The sequence below is a fragment of the Pipistrellus hanaki genome (assembly GCF_964339955.1).
Source record: "Pipistrellus hanaki genome assembly, chromosome: 2".
Lineage (NCBI taxonomy): Eukaryota > Metazoa > Chordata > Mammalia > Chiroptera > Vespertilionidae > Pipistrellus > Pipistrellus hanaki.
This window is the reverse complement of record NC_140504.1, coordinates 144,856,234-144,878,223: the sequence shown is the minus strand read 5'-3', so window position 1 is coordinate 144,878,223 and position 21,990 is coordinate 144,856,234.

The window sequence follows — 21,990 nt, the reverse complement described above, 5'->3', positions numbered from 1 at the left end:
ACCTTTTTGCTCCAAAGTGACTTTTTAAAGAAATCAGGTGTATATAAAGATTTCTTGTACCAGTAATTAACCAATTAGACACAATCTTATTATGCAACCTGACCAATAAGATGTAACCTTATTATGCTACATGGCCAATAACATACCATGTTTCCCCAAAAATAAGACATCCTCCGAAAATAAGACCTAGCGCATGGAAAGATAAGACATCCCCTGAAAATAAAACCTAGCAGAACTTTGGGAGAAAAAATTAATATAATACACTGTCTTATTTTCAGGGAAACAGGGTAAAAATCTATTATAAACATAATACTCTATTATGTGATCTATATATTTATGCTCAAGATAGGGTGTTCATACCTAACACCTATTGCTGTGTTGGCTGTTGTCATTTTTTGAATTTGACAATCTAAGAGAAAAGAGGTCAGTGTCCCTGGTTAAATGGCCAGGTATTGCATGTTTTAAATTTTTTGGTAGCACACCAGTTGAAAATCTCTTCTAAAGGCCAATGGGAGGGCTTAAGAGTTTATTCAGGATTTGATGGAAAGCCATTGGAGAGTTCTGAGCCGAAACGTGGAATGATCTGACTTTTGAAAATAATAATTCATGATATATTAAGTGGAAAACAAGGATTTCAAACAGAAGTATGAAGAACTTATAAAGCATAATGGGGCACGTTTTGATTTTTATTTTATCATATCTATTTTTGCCTGTGCATTCTAAGCTCCTGGCAGACAAAAACAAATACCTGTTTTCTTATTACTGTGTAACAAGAATTTAGTTTACTATCTGGCTTTTATTAGGCATGTAGTACTATTTGTTGGATGAATGTATAAATGAGTAAATGGACAGGTATTTTAATATAGTGCACATAAATAAAATAATTTGGTTTCCTCTTATCATGGCTGTAACTTTGTTGTCACATTACTGGTTGCTCTTACCCTAGTGGACCAGTCAGTACTGGGGTTCACAAGCCTTATTTATAATTAATTCCTTCACAATGTTTTTGTTTTTGTTTTGTTTCTTAATATAGAAGCTAGTCTATTAGGTCGATAGCAGAGTGTGTGGTATAGAAAAAAATGTATACTTGTATTTATATGTATTCCATGTTCTATATTTTCAAATTTTTCTATGAAAGCTACATTATTTTTGCATTGACAAAAGATAAATAAATAGTAAAAAATATATATTTTAAAGGTTACTAAGGAAATCAATAAGCTTGAAATTTTCTTTTTTTCATGTTGTTAATCCTCACCTGAGGATATTTTTCCATTGATTTTTAGGGATAGTGGGGAAGAAAGGGAAAAACAGAGAGAAATAACATTAATATGAAAGAAACACATCAATTGACTGCCTACTGCACAAGCTTCAACCAGGGCCAGGGCCAGGAGGAGCTTGCAACCATGGTTCATGCTCTTGACCAGAACCAAACTTGGGACCCTTTGGTGTACAGGCCGATACTCTATCCAATGAGTCAAACCAGCTAGGGCTAAGCTTAAAATTTTAAAGTCACTTCAGCAAAAAAAGCCATTTCACACCCTGGCTCATATTATTCGGTGGTTAGAGCACTGGCCCATGGACCAAGAGTCATGGGTTTGATTCTGGTCAAAAGCAGGTACCTAGATTGTAGGTTTGATTCCTGGCCCCACGTGCAGGAGGCAACCAATAAATGTGTCTCTCCCACATCTCTCTCTTTTTTTTCTCTCTCTTCCTTCCCCTCTCTTTCATTCTATGGGGGAAAAATTATATATATATATATATATATATATATATATATATATATATATATATAATATTCCTTGGGTGAGGATTAACAAAAACAATATATATATATTCCTTGGGTGAGGATTAACAAAAACAAACAAATAAAAAAAAACCCATTTCTCAATTTTCACTTTTTTTGAATTTGGAAATGGGTTGAGATTTCTTCTTTGCATCAACAGCATAAAAAGAGGGTTACAAAATAAGTGAACCATACAAACAAAAAACAAAGGAATGAATCTGTGCATTTCTTTTCAAATAAACCAACTCTAAGTATCATCAAACTCAAATTAACAAAACCTCAATCTCTCAGAACAGTCCATTGTTAGGAACTGTTACTGCTATTTTTATTTTGCTTTATCAGCACCAACTTCTAGAAGAAAGAGGCAAATGACAAAAATATCTCTGGGCAATTTTTGGAATTTATTCAGAAAAATGTCTTCCAGACTATGTTATGCTGTCAAAACAAATTTTTACTTTCCCCCACTTTCTACATCTACATTTGCACAATTGTTCAGTGATCACCAGAACCTCAAAAAACCTAGAGCTCCGAGATTCCATTATAATCATTGAACCTGACTCATTTAGGAGGAAATGTGAAACACTGAGTTATAGAGTTATCTTATCAGTATTTGGAAATTAAACTACATTTTCCAAAAGATTCAATTAATTAGTATATACTCAATTTTGAAAGCTGATATTATTTTTTTATACAGTCTATGAGATTCTCTTTCAATATAAAAATATGCAGTAATCACACAGTTAGCTATCATAGGTGGAGGACCAATTATCTGATTATTTAATACAATTTTTCTGAAAAGTAACATATTTTTGCAAGACTAAGTTAACAATTCTCAGAGTTTTTATATAGAATAAAATCTATAACAACAGAACAACTCTATATCTTTATTTAATAATTCAGAAAACACCCTTAGGGATTAGAAGACTCATTGGAACATTTATCATGACAGAATCATATTTCAAGAGACCTTAATAAGGGCAAGCAGTGAACAGACACGTGTTTCTAACAGGTAACGTTTTAATTACCTATTATCAGTTGTTGTACGTGCTTGATATCATTATAAAAGTAGGGTTTCTTTCAATAGGATAATGTACTGTATATATTTCCAAAGACCAAATTAATAAAGCTTTACTCTGTGTGAACTCTATGGTAGGTTTAGAGTAGTCTTACATAAGATCATAGCTTTAAAAAACAGATTTTTTTTGGCAGTTAAATTTTGTATATTAAAATAATGTTTATAGGTCATGAAACTGTATAATTTTCTATGGTAACACTAGTGCTAAATTATTAAAATGTTGTCATCTCTCTTTTAGGAGCAGAATAAGAATGTTCTGGGGCTAAAGAAATTACTTTATAGCTATAGTTAGGGGTCAAATGCTGGTCAATTTAGAAAAATGCTGTCTGTATTCTTTCTCAACCTCTTTATTCCCTGTGTTTCGTTGAATAGCCTTCATTTCAGGGCCATTCCAGATACTCTCTTTGCTGCTTTTTGCACTCCCACCACAGCCTTATCTGGGAAGGACACACACACACACACACACACACACACACACACACACACACGATTTTTTAAATGGAGAAATATGCTTTAAAATTATTTATCTCTCCCTACTTCTCATGCACCCAAACCCCAGGTGAACTCCCCAGAGCTAAACCATGTTATTAGTCTGTTTATATCTTTACAGAATTTTTATATGCATGCATATCTGTGGCAAATTTACATCTATCTGTAAATCCACTTTCATAGATTAATCAGAATTTTATATGTACTGTTCTGCACCTTCTTTATTTTTCTTGCCAATAAATCTTGGCTAACTTTTTACATCAGTGTGTATCAATAAACAAACCCACATAAAAACAAACAAACTAATGGCATACTATCACTATTGTATGGTTATACTGAATTCATTTAACTTTTTTTTTCAACTGGAATCTTAGGTTATTTCTAATAATTGATATTGAAACTTTTGTTGAAATAAAGCTTGTCTAAAGGCTTTATGTACATTTGCAATATTAAGTTTGCATATCTGAGAACAAAATATTTTTCAATTTACTCAAGCCTACCTCCCTCCTCCCCTTTCTCAGGAGAGTGCAGATTCTCTCTGTCTCTCTCCGTACATGGAATGCTGTGTGACCCCTGTAACAGATGGACTCTGCTACATACCCAATTCTGTCCTCAGATCACTTTAGTTTGTACCCAGTTCCACCAGTTACTAGATCATGAACCTTAGAAAGGTTAGCTGACATTTCTGTGCCAAGGTTTCCTTATCTGTAAAATAGAGACAATCATAGTAACTGCCTTGTGGGCTGGTATGCAATGTATGAAAGAGTGTTTTGAAGAGTGCCAGGCACAATAATTAGCACTTAATTAATATTAGTTAGTATTAAAATCATCCATACAATGATCATTTCATTCGTACATAATGTTAAGGTATTCCTAGTTGTATTTTATTTAAAAGTTTTAATGAAGAAGATATATTAAAATGTTTAAAATTCCTATTCTGCATCTATTGAAATGAACATACCATTATCTATCTTTATCTTCTTAGGAATGTGCAGATATTCATGGTTGAATGTCGGCAGTTTGGGTTTTTATAAAACTACCTTTGCCAGTTTTTCATAGTCATGCCATGCTTTCCTTATGAAACTGTGTGATGGGTTCTTTCTTCTTTATATGTTCTATGGGAACCATTTAAAAGCATTAAAAATACCTGCCTATGGACATTGACTAAAGTTCCCTCTGGATCCTTTTGCAGCTGCTAAATGTGCCTGGCATCTCTGTGATCGTTTTCCCAACTGTTTCTCACATCACTTAGGTCACTTTAGGTGTTCTGCTGCTTTGGTGAGAAATTTTACAAATTTATGTTTTCTTGGACAAATATTTATGCCTTACAATTTATGAAGTTTACTTATTTCCATAGAGCTGAATTTATGTTTCTTTCCTGGTGGTTTCAGATTTGTTCTCAAAAGATTTGCTGAGTTCTATGCAATTATTGTTTTCTTCTTTGGGGAAAACAGAGATCTGTCTGGCTCTCAGTGTACTCTTTCCTCCACCCCCACCTCGCATCCCTTGCAGTGAGAAGATATTTCTCTGCTGATTTAGAATTTTGTGACTCATCCATGACCTGCCAAGGACACTGCTGATCCAGACACAAGATTTAGTCACCTCCTTATGTCTCTAGTTCCAAGAACACAGCACTTAAGATTTATAGAGGTCTGTATCTGCTACCTGAGACTGTCCCCAGTTTTGTGTAACTTTTATAATATTTGACAGCTATTTTTTATAGCTAGAGATTTAAGGTTGTGACTAGCTCCAGATTTCTTTGGTGATACCAACATATTATCTTCTTGTTAATTTTTTATTAACATTTTAAGTGGCTTTAAAGAAAGAAGTAAAATAGACTGACTTTATTGCATCATATTAAACTAACTTGTATATTTTAAGTTATTAAACTTAATTTCATCAATTTATTTCTTGAAGACTTTCTACAGCTCGCTATATTAAGAAATGTATTATTTAAATTCTTCTGATTCTCCATGTTCTCCTCTTAGCTCTTATTACTGATGATCGTTTTGTTTGGTTGTGTTTTCCACAAAGTTGCTAAATTGAGAGATCAGGAATAATGTCAACGTTCACTATGACAACCCTAAAATAGAACCTAGCATATAGTAGGCTCTTAATAAATCTGTATTTAATTGTATATCCTCCCATGCTTGTTTGTTGTTTCTGTTATTTAGCAAATTATTTTTAGTATAATGGGCAACACAATGTCACTGTTTGATAATGATACATTTTCAGTTGCTGTTTGGTGGATGTTTTAGGTGTTAGAGCTCAATCTAGTTCCCGTACTGGAGAATGGTGCAGGAGTCTGAATGTCTGAGGGCAGCCATCTCACCTCGTCTCTTACAACTACCACCTGCCAAATTTTCCCAAACCATCATGCATCATGTCATTAACACAAATATTTTCTCTCTGAATCACACACTTTTATCCTAAATAATCAGACACACATGAGCACACACATATCATGTGAATAAGTCTTCATTTGCAGTTGCCAATTACAAAAGGAGGTAATATTCTGAATTCAGGTTGTGGGAGCTGGCTGTAATTCAACACAACATGTCTACTAACTGGCACTATGAAACTTTAGGCAACTTGGTAATATCTCCAAATCTAGATTCTTCACTTAAAATGCAATCATAGTAGTACTACCTACTTCTTGCAATGTCTACCTGATTGTAAGTGCATAAATAAAGTTTTATCAAACCATGTATTTAAACAACAGCAAGCTGAGAGAGTTTCTTGAAAATGACTTCAATCACATGTAAAGCATCAGTAGGTTTGGGGGAAAGATGTGATTTGGTCAAGAAAGTGAAGGAACTTGTGTACCTCTTTTCTGATTTTGCGAGTTTGCCTAGAACTGGTCCTGTTGGTAAATAGGACAAAAGCAAAGGCCTCCAGCGATGATCTTGTGTTCCCAGCCTTTTCTCACACTTCTAAAGTTTTAGTGTTTTTTTAAAACAATCATAACTCTAACTTCCCTTACTATTCATTAAAAACATTTACAATGCCATATTTTTTTAATGCAAACTTCAAATTGTGCAGAAGGGAAATATACAGATATGAGAGGTCAAATCATAAGAAAAAATGGTTGCAGAACATCATGGTGTCTGCAGCAAACGGGTAAATTCCTTTGTCACGGGCTTCTTAGAGCTACCCTTGAGGCTAGCTTCAACTTGACTCATAGGAATTCCATGTTTCCATTCAGACAACTATCACTGAATCACTCACTGGCTGACTGACCAGATTTTGTATCTTCCTTTTTTTAGCCTGTAATCTAAAATCCTATAGGTTCAACAAGTTAGGTATTTTTCCAATCAGAACAAGGAAGAATAAATCAGATAACATTTAAATTGGCCCATCTCATTATTTTATGGCTGAAGACTCTTTAAAAGGGTGAAAGCAGAGATTAACTTAGAGTTAAAGGAAAGACTTGAATTTTATTTATCCATTCATTTGCCGACTGCCCGAATAATGGCAAGTCAGTGTTTCTGCAGTTTATCATGGCCCTGAAAGCACAGTGTCCCCATCCATTGTTCTGTATAACTCAGAAATGTTGTTAAAGTCTTTCTGTCTTAGACACAAATGTAAAGTAACACTTTAATGTTAAAGCTTTAGTCAGGATTAACTACAATGTCTCCCATTTTATAATCACCTACTAGGGCACACACACTGAAAGTAGAAAGAGGGAACAATGTGATAGCTGGACTACTACCCATGACTAGTGAACGCCAGTACCAGGATGGATAGAGGTAAGAATTGAGAAGAAAGGGTAGACACAAAGAGAGGAAGGCCTGACAATTGACAAGAGGTTAAACCTACAAGATTATATTGTCCAGTAAAGAATTTTTGCTGGTAGAGTGACTGAAGGGCATTCAGGATATGTGTCCAATATCCACTTCTTATTTATTTACTTACTTATTTACTTACTTTTATTTTATTTATTTATTTATTTATTTATTTATTTATTTATTTATAATATGTTCTTATTGATTTCAGAGAGAGGATGGGAGAGGGAGAGAGAGAGATAGAAACATTAATGATGAGAGAGAAACATTGATTGGCTCTCCTGCATGCTCCCTACCAGGGGTTAAGCCAGCAAACCTGGCATGTGCCCCGACAGGGAATGGACCATAACCTTTTGATTCATAGGTTGATGCTTAACCACTGAGCTACACCTGTTGGGCTCACTTCTAATTTAGTTACACTGTTTCCATCTCACATGCTTCCATGCTTCCCAACTCAGCAGAGCCTGTTATATCGCATGCCTCCTGAAGTCTTTGGGGGACACAGGAGATGGACAGGGAGAATAGAATTATGTGTCTGAATTCTTTCTCTGGGTCAATGGAAAACAAAACAAATAGCAATAGCTGAAGATGAGATGCTGGGAAATCTAGACTTCACTAGAGCAAAACCTTGATATAAAAAATAAAACTCAGGAAAATAAGTGGTATGGAGACCATTAGCTATCCCACAGAATGTTGGGAGGGGAGTTCTTTAAAACTTCAAAATGAGAAATTAGTCCAGCCATTGTGGCTCAGTGGTTGAGCATTGACCCATGTACCTAGAGGTTGCTAGTTAGATTCCTAGTGGGGCACAGGCCCTGGTTGTGGGCTTGATCCCCAGGGATGGTTGTGCAGGAGGCAGTTAATGGATGTTTCTCTTTCATCAATGTTTCTATCTCTCACTACCTTTTTCTTCCTCTCTCTCTAAAAAAATCAATGAAAATATGTTAAAATAATAATTTAACTATACACTGAGATAGTTATAAAATACTATTAATGAAAAGTGAATCTTCTTCTATCTGTCTTCAGTCTTTCCTCCTTCCTAAAGTAATTTCATTCTCATCTATTTACTAAGTACCAGAATCAACATTTAGAGCAATTTGAATTGCAAAGGACCTCTTTAGCACATAAAGAATAGTATAAATCTCTAGCAAGGAAATATAGAAGTAAATATAGAAGTAAAAAGAAGAGTGAAGTAAATTTAGGAACTGAAGGTATAGAGAAAGAGTTTAGCTATAATGTTTTTATGTGCAGATATTTATCAAATTCCTTCTATTACAACCAATAATCTGTCTAAAAGAATCACTGTCTCCCATAGTTTTGCCTGCCTGATGAATAAATACAGGAAGGTAGATATCTGAAACAAAAACATGACATCTAGTTAAACATTATGAATTAGGAGAAAACACAAAGACATACTAATAGTAGCGGCAATTACTAATAATTACTCCATGCCTCAATTTATTTATCTTTTCCCTTTGAAAGGATAATTAATTTTGTTTTCAATCTGGGGTTATAAATAATTCTCCTGCAAGCATTCTTGTGCATATCCTATACATTGATATCCTTTGTATTGTAAAAAATACCCCTAACCCCAATGTGATTTTGGGGTTAGGGGTAGGCATATATTTAACTTCAGAAGATAATAATTTTTCAAACCAATTTACCACCCTATCAAAAAATTTTGAGAATCTGTTATTCCACTACCTTGCCAACAGATGCTATGGACAGTCTTTTTAAACTGTTTACATTATAATGGGCATGTGTTGATACATCATTATGGCTTTATATCACATTTCTGTGTTGAATAATGATGTCAGGCCCTTTTCACGTGACCGGGCTGTTTGAATATTCTCTTTTGAGAAGTGCCTGCTCTGGCATTTTGCAAATTTTTAAATTGGCTTATTTGTCTTTTTTCTTATTGAGTATAGGAGTTTGTCAAATATTTTGAGTTATTTTTCAGCTATAGGTAGTGTGAAAAATATTCTTTGAGACTGTGATTATTTCTTTATCCATTTTCTTAATGATGCATATTTGGTAAACAGGAGATCTTAGTTTTGTGTTTGTTTGTTTGTTTGTTTTTAAAATTTTTTAAATATATTTTATTGATTTTTTCCAGAGAGGAAGGGAGAGAGATAGAGAGTTAGAAACATCGATGAGAGAGAGTCATCGATCAGTTGCCTCTTGCACACCCCCTACTGGGGATATGCCCGCAACCAAGGTACATGCCCTTGACCGGAATCGAACCCGGGACCCTTCAGTCCCCAAGCCGACGCTCTATCCATTGAGCCAAACTGGTCTCGGCAAGAGATCTTAGTTTTAATTAGGTGCAAGCTATTTTTAAAATAATGATCAGTGTTTTCTTCTGTCCATTTAAAGAGGTATTTGTTACTCTGAAGCCATGAAAGCATTCTGCTTCTCCTTCTAGGAGGTTTATTGCTTTTCTCCTCATACTTAGTTCTATAATCAACATGTAAGCTAATAAACATATTATGCTAATTTATACAATGAAATAATATACAATAATAAAAACTACATTTATACACAACATCTTAGATGACTCTCATAGATTTTATGTTGAGCAAAAGAGTCCAGATATGAAGAGTATAAGTACTACTTAAAATTCTAGAATTGGCAAACCTAATCTATGATTTAAAAAGTTACAAAAGTGCTAATAAGTAGGTAGACAAAGAAACCTTCTGGAATGATGGAAATGTTCTATATTTTTATTGGCTTAGGTATATATATGTATATATTTTCCAATTTGCACATTTAATATTTATATACTTTTATGTAAATTATTTCTTAATTGAAAAAATGAGTGTATCCACTAAAAAATGCAGGTGATTTTCTAAATCTTTCAATTTACTTCTCAGAACCTTCTTTCAAGTTAAACATTTTTATGTTCATTTATTGCACCTTAGGATATAAAACAATTTTCCTAACACCACAGGACTAATAAACATCAGAGCCACTTTCCTAATTGTAAAGTTTGGCTTTTCAAAAGGTTTTACAGAAAAAGAGCACAAAGAAGAAAACAGAGCTTTTTTTATTTGTAAACATATCTTTAAGGGTAACTTTTGATAAATTGTAATTTATTCTTACCAAACTAAATTTTCAATATCATTAATTTATTTTATTTTGTCATCAAAGCTAGAAATTCATTGTATATTTGTCAAAGCTGAGTATTTATTTAAGAAATACTACCTATTTCAATTCTATAACACACTAGCAAAATCTCATAAAGGTAAAAAAAAATTGTCAAAATACTGTATCATTGATGAATATCTCCCAGTTTTCTATTCTTTTGTTGAAATAAATATCACAAGGATGAATACATTGTGTATTAATTTGCTAAAGCAGCTATAGCAAAGAACCACAAACCCTGTGGCTTTACACAACAGAAATTGTTGACCCACAATACTTTAGGCTAGAAATTCAAAAGTAAGGTGTTGGTAGGGTTGATTCTGTCTGAAGACTGATAAAAATATTTGTTCTAGGCTCCTCTCCTTGGTTTATAGATGGCCATCTTATGTTCACACTAGAGGCCCGGTGCACAAAATTTGTGCATGGGGTGTTGGGGGGTGTCCCTCAGCCCAGCTTGCACCCTCTCCAATCTGAGACCCTTCCAGGGATGTTGAACAAGTCAGCCATCCCTCTCACAAAACAGGACTGCTGGTTCCCAACTGCTCACCTGCCTGCCTTCCTGATTGCCCCTAACCCCTTCTGCCTGATAGCCTGATCACCCCCTAATCACTCCCATGCCAGCCTGATTAATGTCGAACTGCTCCCCGGCCAGCCTGTTTGCCCCCAACTTCCCTCCTCTGCTGGACTGGTCATCCCTAACTGCCCTCCGCTACAGGGTTTATCACCTCCAACTGCCCTCCCTTGCAGACATGATCCCTTTCAATTGCCCTCCATTGCCAACCTGGTGCCTCCCAACTGCCCTCCCCTGTTGGCCGTCTTGTGTCCACATGGGGGCAGGAGCTCTTGTGTGTCGGAGTGATGATCAATCTGCATATTACTTTTTTATTAGATAGGATAGAGATCTGCTGCATGGCTGGGTGCCAGCTGGTTTACCCTGAAGGGTATCCCGGACCAGGGTGGGAGTTCCCCTGGGGTTTGGGGCAGCCTAGGCGAGGGGCCTGTGGTGGTTTGCAGGCCAGCCATGCCCCCCCCTAGAATACATTCCAGATACCAGGGCGACCCAAGCAGAGGCCCTGGTATCTGGAATTTATTTTCCTTATACAACTGAAACTTTGTAGCCCAGAGTGAAGCCAAGCCCCCTGCTTTCTCAATGGCTGCCTCCATTTTTATTTGGATTTGTTTACCTTCTATCATTGAAACTTTGTAGCCTTGAATGGAGGCCTAGGCTGGCCAGGGTGTGTGGAAAGCCTGGCTTTCTCTGTTGAAATCCAAGCCTCTCAACTGCTCTCTGTGGCTGCAGCCATCTTGGTTGGGGTTTATTTGCATACTCACTCTGATTGGCTGATGGGTATGGCTTGGGGCATGGCTGGGGCGTGGCTGAGTGGAATGAATGATGGTTAATTAGCATATTACTCTTTTATTAGGTGGGATTGTGTTCTACTTATATATGTACCCGTGTTCAAATGCCTGCCTTTAAAAAGGACATCAGTCATATTGGATTAAGGGCCTACTGCCTATTCCAGTATAACCTTATTTTAACTTAAAAAAATTACATCTGCAACAATCCTATTCCCAAAGAAGATAATATCCTAACATATTAGGAGTTAGGACTTCAACATATGAATTTTGTGAGAAGAGCAATTTACCCATGACACATGGCCACAGTGTCAGAGAAACCATGGTGCATTTTGAGATTTTATATTGAGGTACTATTAACATTAATTTTTCATGAAAAAGAAATTGCTTGGAATATCCCTTAAAACTTTTCCAAAGATACATTTTTAAATATGCAAAAGAATAATTTATCAGACTTCTAATTATGAATCATTATCTATATAGTTCAAATGTTCTTGCCTTGCATTTTACAAATAGCTACACTGAACTGAGTTTATCCTGACCTTTGATTAAAATGATATATGAGCAAAATTAAAAATGCAAATAACTCACATATAAAATCAAGCAGAGATATTTGATTTATCAAGCCAACTAAAGAGTCCTTATATCTCTAATGATTTGATACCATGAATAAATACCTAATCACATTCTAAAATTTGATTCTGACATATTCCTTTTATATCCCATTTCTCCCCATCCTGTTGTAATGAAAGTTCTTGCTCAGTGCTTTTAATTTTTATTTTGAACTAGATTTCAAAGCCTTTATACTTATCCATAATCATAGACATACCAGAGCATTTTGCATAATGAGAATCACTTCCTTCAGAGACTACATTTCTCACCTTACCTGTTCATTGTTTATCTGTTCAAGGACAAAAACATCACTTCTTGTAGCACTAGATTAGTCATGTTATTTACTCATGTTATTTAATCATCATATAAAACCATAAATTAATAACTAGAAATAATTCAAATCACTTATGAATATAAAAAGAAAAGCTGTATTTGACCAACTCAATACAGATAAAATTAAAACAAATGTTTTAGAGATGTGGGTTTGTGTGTGCATGTGTTTAAATCTATATGATCAGAAAAAGTATAACCACTTGCATTATTTTCTCAAGTTCCTCTCACATCCATGTGTGTCACATAAATACTTAGTATCATATGGATTCTAAGGTGTATCTATAGTTCTCATTGTAACATTTATCCAAAATGTACATTTTCTTATTGTAAAATTTTTCACTGGTCCACCAGAATTTCTTTTAGGAGCATTTTCCATCTTCTGTATACATTTGTACCTCACTTTTTTCATTCCCTCTCCCTCTCTCTCTTTTTAGTTCCTATAAGAGAAATATCAAATAGTGTATAACTTCAATTACCTTGGAGCAAAAGGGGCCAACAGAAAGAATAAAACCACACCATGGCTAATATAAATAGAGGCCAGGGATAAATGGATGAATTAATATAAAGAAGAAAAAGTCCCAGAATGGGTTGCCCACTTTGATTGATCCAACTGCCCTCATTTACAGTATATCTCCATCACCAACCTGGTAGTCCCTCACATTCTATCTTGGTAGCTTAGGCGATGGCCCCCGATGTTACTGGCTCTAGGATTATGTGGAAAGTCTTTTGTTATGGGCTGGAATAGTTACTCCCTAAAGTTTATACATGGAAGTACTAACACTTAGTACCTTAGAGTGTGGCTGTAGTTGAAGATGGAGCCTTTGATGAGATAATTCATGTTAACTCGGGTCATAGTGTGGGTCCTACTCCTATATGACTGGTGTCCATATGTACGAAATGGGGACACAGACAACATACTGAGCAAGGGATGACTCTGTGAGGACGTGGGGAGAAGGCAGCCAGCTGAGCCAGGAGAGAGGCTTTGGAATAAACCAGACCTGTTAACATCTTACCTTGGACTTCAAGACTCCAAAAATATGAGCAAATACACGTCAGTTCTTTAAGCCAATGTTATTTTGTAATGGCAGCCCTAGAAAACTAATACACTCTTATGTAGGTATGTATGTGTGTATGTATTATTTATTCAATTTTATTTATATTTATTTATTTATTTATTTAGCATAAGAAGCTCTTGGATCCTTGTTATTTTGAATGGCTGGAAAATACAATAATAAAACCATCCTCTGTTGTTCTAAATATACATGCTCAATGTTATAATTGAATGTTAATAGCACTGTTCCTCACCATTCTCCAATAACTGGACTTACATAGCACATTCCTTTCAATGTTATAAATCCTTCAAGGGAACTCACAGCACTTTGCTGTTGGGGAAATAGAGGGGATAGATGATATTTCCCCCTGTCACAGAGCAATGTGACTCTCACAAGTATAAGTAAGACAAAACAAGTTTAACACTGTTCAGCATAGTTCATTGATGATGCTGGCTTGTGTTTACCTGTGGAAACTAATGTTAAGAGAGATTACATACTTCACCAGAGTCAGATAGCACGTTCTTTGCACTTCTCTAGTTCACACTACTGCAAGTATATGACCATTTGTGATTGCAGCGTGTTACTACCTCCACAGCAGAAGCCAGTTTCATTCCGACTTTGTAAGCTCAGAAGAAATGCTCAGTAAATATTTGTTGATGCTTCAGAGGCTCTATATGCTGTTTGATCTACTTATTTCTCAATTCAAAACATCTAACAAAGATACCAACACAAGGTAAAACATATTATAAGAAATGTCTGAAAACATTTCACATCAAGCCTTCCTTATATTCCATGAATAGCAGCATATCTAGAAGAGGATCAAAATGTTGAAAGAACTCTGAGATTTTAATTTAAATATGACAAATGAGCTATTGGCACATAAAAAATTAAATAAGTCCAAAATGTATTATTTTACTTATGGACATTGATGACACAACAATAAACCATTTATCTCAGATGGACATTATTCATTTCAGGCCATTAAAGGTCAATGCTGGAACATTTTAAATTGTACACATCATTCAAAATTGGAATAAATATAAATACTTGACTTAAGTGAAGCTTTTCCAATTAGTGACTTCAAAGTACCTTAGAACACTCTGTGTTATACAAAGGCCACACAAAAATTAAAACATCTGGTTTGTAAAAGTTCACCCTCCTATAGTGTAGAACTAGTTTATAGATCTGATTGCTTCCTCCCTTAACAATATGTCTGGATTGGAATGCTGATTTATTATGGGTGCTGTACTGTTTAATGGTATTTTGGTTAAGCTAGTATTTTATAAAAGTGGTAGACTATTTATCCATGCATTCAATCTATGTTTAAATCTGTGAAATGGAAAAAAAAAAGATTTCTTGTAAATTCTTGATTTTATTTACAGGGCACTTCATCAAGTAAAACTCTTTTTATAAACATGGGGTGATGGTGAGGATAACGTGGGTGGGTGGCAATAATAGAATGAGAACATCATTCTTGATCTTTGTTTTTCTACTCAGCTAATTTAGTGTAGGCTTTCACAGCTGCACTCCCCACTCTATAAAATAGAGGGAGTAAAGTTGTCTAGCTGTAAGCTAGAGAGAGAGGGAGAATTAATTCCCATGACCCAATGTCAGCAGAGCCTTTAATAACAGTAATGTAGAAGTAATTACTAACAATTTCATAGGGTTTTATCATTTAAAATACTTCAAAATATTACTAATTTTACGTCCATAAACACATTACAGTATGTATATGTAATTATATATATAATTATTCTCACATTGCAGATACAAAGATGTGATTTATCATAAATATGCTATTTCTACAAAGTTCCCCGGTGAGTGTCAGAGTCTGGAATGAAATTTATTTCACCATACTGGTCAAAACCAATAGGTGTGAACAGAATGAGAGCTGGTTCATATGAGATATCAAATCTACCTTTTCCAGATGCCACATTGCTTACTGATACCTGGTCAACAACTAAGATGATGCTATTTCTCTAATAAATTTGGATGGGAAATGGAAATAAGAGAGGAAAAGTTCTCTTATAAACAGAAGGCTACATTTCTTCATTTCTATTTTTTATTATTATTTGTTTTTTCTGTACTTAAACAGCATAATGGTTAGAATAAAGAAATCAAGAAAAATAGAAGCTAATGTCTAAGAAATGTGATCCTTAAGTATAAACATTTATCAAGTGCTAATATATCAATATATATATACATATATATATATATATATATACACACACACACACACACACACACACACACACACACACACATATATATATATATATATATATATATATATATATATATATATAATATGCAAATAGACCGAATGGTGGAAAAACCAAACAATCTAACAACTGGTTGCTATGATGTGCACTGACCACCAGGGTGTGTAGGCGGAACCTAGTGGGCATTGGCAGCAGGTGACAGAGTGCAGAACATGACAGGCATTGGCCATGGCGGGATGGTGAGCAAGTGAGTGGGGGAGCCAGACGAAGGTGGGGCGCCAGTTGTTGTCATCAGGGCAAGCCTTTGGTGGTCACTGAAAATTCTTTGCTCCTGCGTGCCATGGTCCCGCCTGGCACTCTCACCTGTGGTAAGCACCAGCCCCACTCACACCCACTGCCAGTGCCAGCGCAGGCCCTGCTTGTGCCCACAGCCAGTACCAGAGCTGCTGCTCACACCTTCTGCTGGTGCACTGAACCAGTCCCAATTACTAGGCACCACCAGCAGGTGTGAGAGGCGGCTATTGGCCCAGATCACCCCTCAGGACTTCTCCACCTCTCCCTGATCCTGAGGGGTGATCGGGGCAGCCACTGCACACAGCCACTGAAGGCACTGGCCCCATTCGCACCCACTGCTGGAGCTGGCCCCAATCACTCCGTGCCCTCACCAGGAATGGGCTGGTACTGTCAATGCATGGGAGTGGCAGCAGTCAGAGCAGGGCTGCTGGCAGACAGGGAACTGGGGGATTGCAGTGGGACGGGCCAGGTGGGGGCACAGAGGATGGGCCCAGATCTGCCCCTGTGCCCACTGTAACCTTGAGGCCCACAGTTCTTTCAAGGTGCACAAATTTGCACACTGGGCCCCTAGTTAACATATAAAACTATTTTGTAATATTTTGCAGAAATGAAAAGGTAAAAATGAAGTGGAATTTGATCATGAAACAAATGCAGATTATGTCGAATGATAGAATTTGTTTTTTTCTTTAGCAGTTTATTTGGTAAGGTGAATAAGTAAACAAGTTCATTGTTTACTCAAATTCTTATTCCTCTATACTTTTATGTCATGCAGATTTTCCATACGCATATGCTATAGGTAATACAGATTATCAACTGTGACCTCACAATTGGAAACACCCAGATTCTTCATATTGACAATGTCAAGCCTGTATTGACTTTGCTAGACTCAAACTTTGTAGTAATATAACTACATACTGGAATTCAAGCAACATTATTTCCATTTTAAATACTTAAGTAAAATAAATTGTTTATGCACTAAAAAAAAATGGATTTCTTTTCCAAAAAAAAGTTGAGTTCTTTGGAAATTCTCAACATTTATATGCCATATGCTTTCAAAGAATAAACTATGCTATATTTAATAAAATAATTCCAAACCAAAACTCATCCCTTGCAGCTGTAGTTGTTTCTTTATTTAAAATGGTTTACAAAATTTTAGTTAAGAGGACGATAATTTGAAAAGAAGCCAAGCTGCTCCAGGTAAGACCACTTCTCTCATGCATGTTGAAAGCAATTTTATAGCACTCTATTAATGGAGAGATCTAAGCAGGATTAAGAGGCCTCTCCAGGTTCCTCCCACAGCCTAGCATGTACTGAAGTACTTTAAAGGAACTGTTTGCATTTGAATCCTCCCATGCATTAGCACTTAAATTATTAAAATATTTTTGAAGCCTATTCTGCTCGAGCTTCATTTTTAATGAAGCTAGAAATGGACAATCATAACTATAAAGTTTTTACATACATAATTATAATTTGTTGTACTCCAAGATATATTTGGGCCATAATTATTTTCATTCATAAGATAATAAATCTATTGCAACCAACTTGTAATCACACAAAAAAACACATAGGAAATGGAAATGCATCATCCTGTAAATAGACCATTTTGCACCACTTTTTACATTTCACAATGTAGAAAAGGTTATTTGGTTGCTCTTGACAAAATTGGTTTAAAAGTATTTACATAGTAGAGGCCCGATGCATGAAAATCCTTGCAAGAATAGGCCTTCCTTCCCCTAGCTGCCAGCACTACCTTCCCGACAGCACCAGGGACCTGGGCTGGCTTCGCTCAGCTTAGTTCTAATCTAAAGGATGTCTGGTCTAATTAGCATATTACCCTTTTATTAGTATAGTGTCCAATAATTTTTTCATAAATGTATTGAATAGGTGGCTGTTTTTCAGTTCATTAATAACATGAAACAGAGATAAATAAAATATTAGTTAATCATTTCCCAGTATAGATTTCTAGGTATAAAGAAAAAAATTATTTTAGATTTAGAATCCAACAAAATTCATCTCTTTGATTCTCCTCTCTCTAAGTTGGGGTGATTAAGTTCCTCAAACAAGAAAAAGAGAATGCCTTCTCACTTTTGAAGCTCTGTACATACTAGTGTTTAGTCTTTCTTATGAGGTTTATAAAGTTACCACCTTTTCTGAGGCTTAGTTTCAACCTCAGGAAAATGATAATAAAAAAGGAGTCAGGGACATAGGGTTGCTGGGAGCTCTAAACATGTAGAGAGCTTGGCGTATAAACAATCCCCAATCCATGTTGTGTATAATACAATTATGGTAATTTATTTTCCACAATTATGTCTTCTTCCATGGCTAGTTGGCTACAACTGCACCAGTAGATTGATCTGGACAGAGAATGACACCACATAACTGTTCCTTGGTTCAAGAGTTACAGATTTCTCTGACTTGAGGTTTCTGAAGGTGCTCAGCCTTTCTATCATTTTTATTAGCATCAGAAAATAGCATATGGTAGGAAATGTATAGAATTTCCCTCCATAAAAGTAGAAAGGTGTTCTAAAAATCTGCTCTTTGAGACTATGTGAATTGGTATTGATTTAATTATTTTCTTAAAAATGAAAATGATTACACATGCTCCTAAAATTTATTGTGAAAAATAAATAATATAGAGTATATTCAATAATTGTTTCTTTATATAAAAATCATTTTAAAACTAGTAAGAGAAGTTTTGCTTCCAAAAAACTTAAAAAAAACTTGTGGTAGGCAGACTTTCCAACTGAAGCAACTAAACATAATAGAAGCATTTCTGCTGAAAACAATAAGGATTATAGGGCCAAAGTCCTAAAGAGAGGAGGACTGATGAAATTGAACTGAATTTCTATAGCTGCATTATGTTCTGGGGAATTGCAGGGCATAAATCTGTGAATATGTACTTTGCCTGGTCAAATGGCCAGGGAGACAGAAAAATCAGCAGTTTATGGTAATCTTTGGGAGCAGAAAACACAACATTGGTCAAGATGCTAGAGAGAATAGTGAACAGAAAACTGATTGGGACACACAGGCAGCTTTTACCCAAGACATTTGTCAAAGGCTAAAACTGGAGAGACAACGGCACAAGAACCTAATCAGGAAAATCTTCATTTCTACTAAGGAGATTTAGATTAGGGTTAGGAGCAGCCAATTGAGGATCTCCCGTGAACACAAAGGATATCAGTTGAATGCTCTGACCTGGGAGCGAATGTTAGCCAGACTTAGCTGAAGCCTCATAAAAACAAAAACCATAACAGCCTCACCTCAGCTCAGTTGTAGAATTCAAGATTTATGTAGAATTTTGCCATGGATTCTCTTTTTTTCTGATATTAATAGTGTTTTTTGTGTGTTTTGATTCTATATTTGCCTGATAAATAGTTTTCGTCTCTTTAAATACACTATTTTGTGTAATTTTAAGTGTCTCTTATAAGTAGCCTATAATCTGATTTAATCTTTGATTGTGCTTGCTATTGATGATTCCCCTTGCCTGGAATATTCACTAGAGGTGTCTCTGTCTTTTCAAGTAATGGTTCACTCCTCACATTTATTTTTGGCATTAATAATATAATTAATTAGGATTTATTATTTTAATATTTTTGCATGCATTTATCTACTTTTTAGTCTAGGGATTTAAAATGTATGTGCATTGTGTCTGTGTATGATATTCACATAATTTCTTCTGATAACAATTATTCTTTAATATTCAACATACCTATTTAAATAAATTTTTACCATTAATTAGAGTTTTTCTTTTTACTAGATATAGCCATCATGGAAACAGTGGCTAATTTCCCTCTTTCTCCTGTCCTAATACCTCAATGTTGATATTATTTGGCATTTCAGTTTCATGTTGTTTCACTGTTTTAATATTATGCACCAACTAGCGTTTGGATTTAACTATAAGTTTTTTTTAATCCTATTTGTACAATATTTATCTTATTCATTTTAAAAAATATATTTTATTGATTTTTTTACAGAGAGGAAGGAAGAGGGATAGAGAGTTAGAAACAATGATCAGCTGCCTCCTGCACACTCCTCATTGGGGATGTGCCAGCAACCAAGGCACATGCCTCTGACTGGAATTGAACCTTTGACCCTTGAGTTTGTAGGCCAACGCTCTATACACTGAGCCAAACCAGCTAGGGTTATCTTAAGCATTTGTTTCTCAGAATTACTTGTTCATTTTTCTAGTCTATGATCTACTAGAGGCCTGGTGCATAAAATTTGTGCAAGGGGGCCCTCAGCCCAGCCTGCACCCTCTAGAAATCAGTGATGGCTGGCTCCTAACTGCTCACCTACCTGCCTACCTGATTGCCCCTAACCATACTGCCTTCCTCCCTGATGCCCCTAACTGCTAATCTGCCTGCCTGATCACCCCTAACCATATACCTGCCTACCTGTATGCCCCTAACTGCTCATCTGCCTGCCTGATCACCCTTAACCACCTTTGCCTTGGCTCCTGCTCTGTAGCTTCATCCGGAAGGTCATTTGGTTGTCAGGTCTAATTAGCATATTATGCTTTTATTACGAGATTGCATTTGTTTTGATAATTCTTGTTTGTATATTCCCTTCCTGTGTATGTTGGAAAACTTATTTGAGTCTATGTGGGCATGCTAGCTTTGCTTAGAGGATGATTACGGGGGGGGGGGGGGGGGGGAAGGAATAAAGTACTACTAAGTTGTTTGCAATGATATCTTGATTTCTATGTTGATCTCCTACCCTTTAAGAATGTCATTCTCTACAATGAGCATACCTTTTCATTTCTAGCTCAAATGCCTACACTTTCAAGTTCAGCCTCTGGGAAAAAATGTTTTCTCTGATTACTATTGCAGACAAGCAGTGAAGAAAGGGAGGCAGATTAGTGTCAATTCTCTGGGTGTAGTTCACTTAAAATCACCAGCCTCCTCCTACTCCTTCTATCTGCAATGACTCCTTCCTGGTCATCAGCATGTGTTTTTATCATTCACCTGCTGCAATTTGCTTTTTTTTTTTGGTTTCTAGAATCAGCGGTCTGCAGAACCTGCTTATTGTACAAATTATAAAAGTAGTTTTTAAAATTCATATTTTAGATGTTATTTCTAGGGGCCTAGTGTTTCAATAGTCAGCCATTTGATACAATCTCTTAATTATTGAATATTAGCCCTGTCCAGTATGGCTCAGTTGGTTTGGTGTCCTCCCATGCACTGAGAGGTTGCTGGTTTAATTCCTGGTAAGGTTATATGCCTGGGGTGCGGGGTGTATTCCCAGTAGAGGGCATGCAGGAGGCCAATCAATCTTTCTCTCATTGATGTTTTTCTCTCTGTCCCTCACCCTTTCTCTCTCTCTCTCAAATCAATAAAAACTTATTTTTATAAAAATGAGTTTTAACCATTAATTAAGAACAAAAACATACAAAATTTAAAAGAGATCATGTAAAAAATGGCCATGTTAGTTGAATGCTAATGATGTCTTCCTATTATATTTTGAGACCTGGGTAAACATCCTCCACTCTTAAGCCAACATCCTTCAATATCTATAAAAACTTCTGGGAGCTGCATCTCCCAGACTACTTGGCAAGGAAACAAAGGATAACTGAACCAAATACTCATAGACTAAGTAAAGTGAACTAAATCATTCCAGGTGAACCCATTGGAGATTTAATTCATTAATATTGCTCCACATTTCCTAAGATGTACAGATATTATCCTAGGGAACAATAAATTCTTACATGATTTATCATTTTTCACTAGGCACAAGAGGCCTGAATTGTCAAAGCATTTTCTCTTTATAATAATTTCATCTATTAAAATATGCCCAACTAAGGATTGGTAGAGCAAGGCAGAAAGATGGGAAATTTGAGTGGTAATAG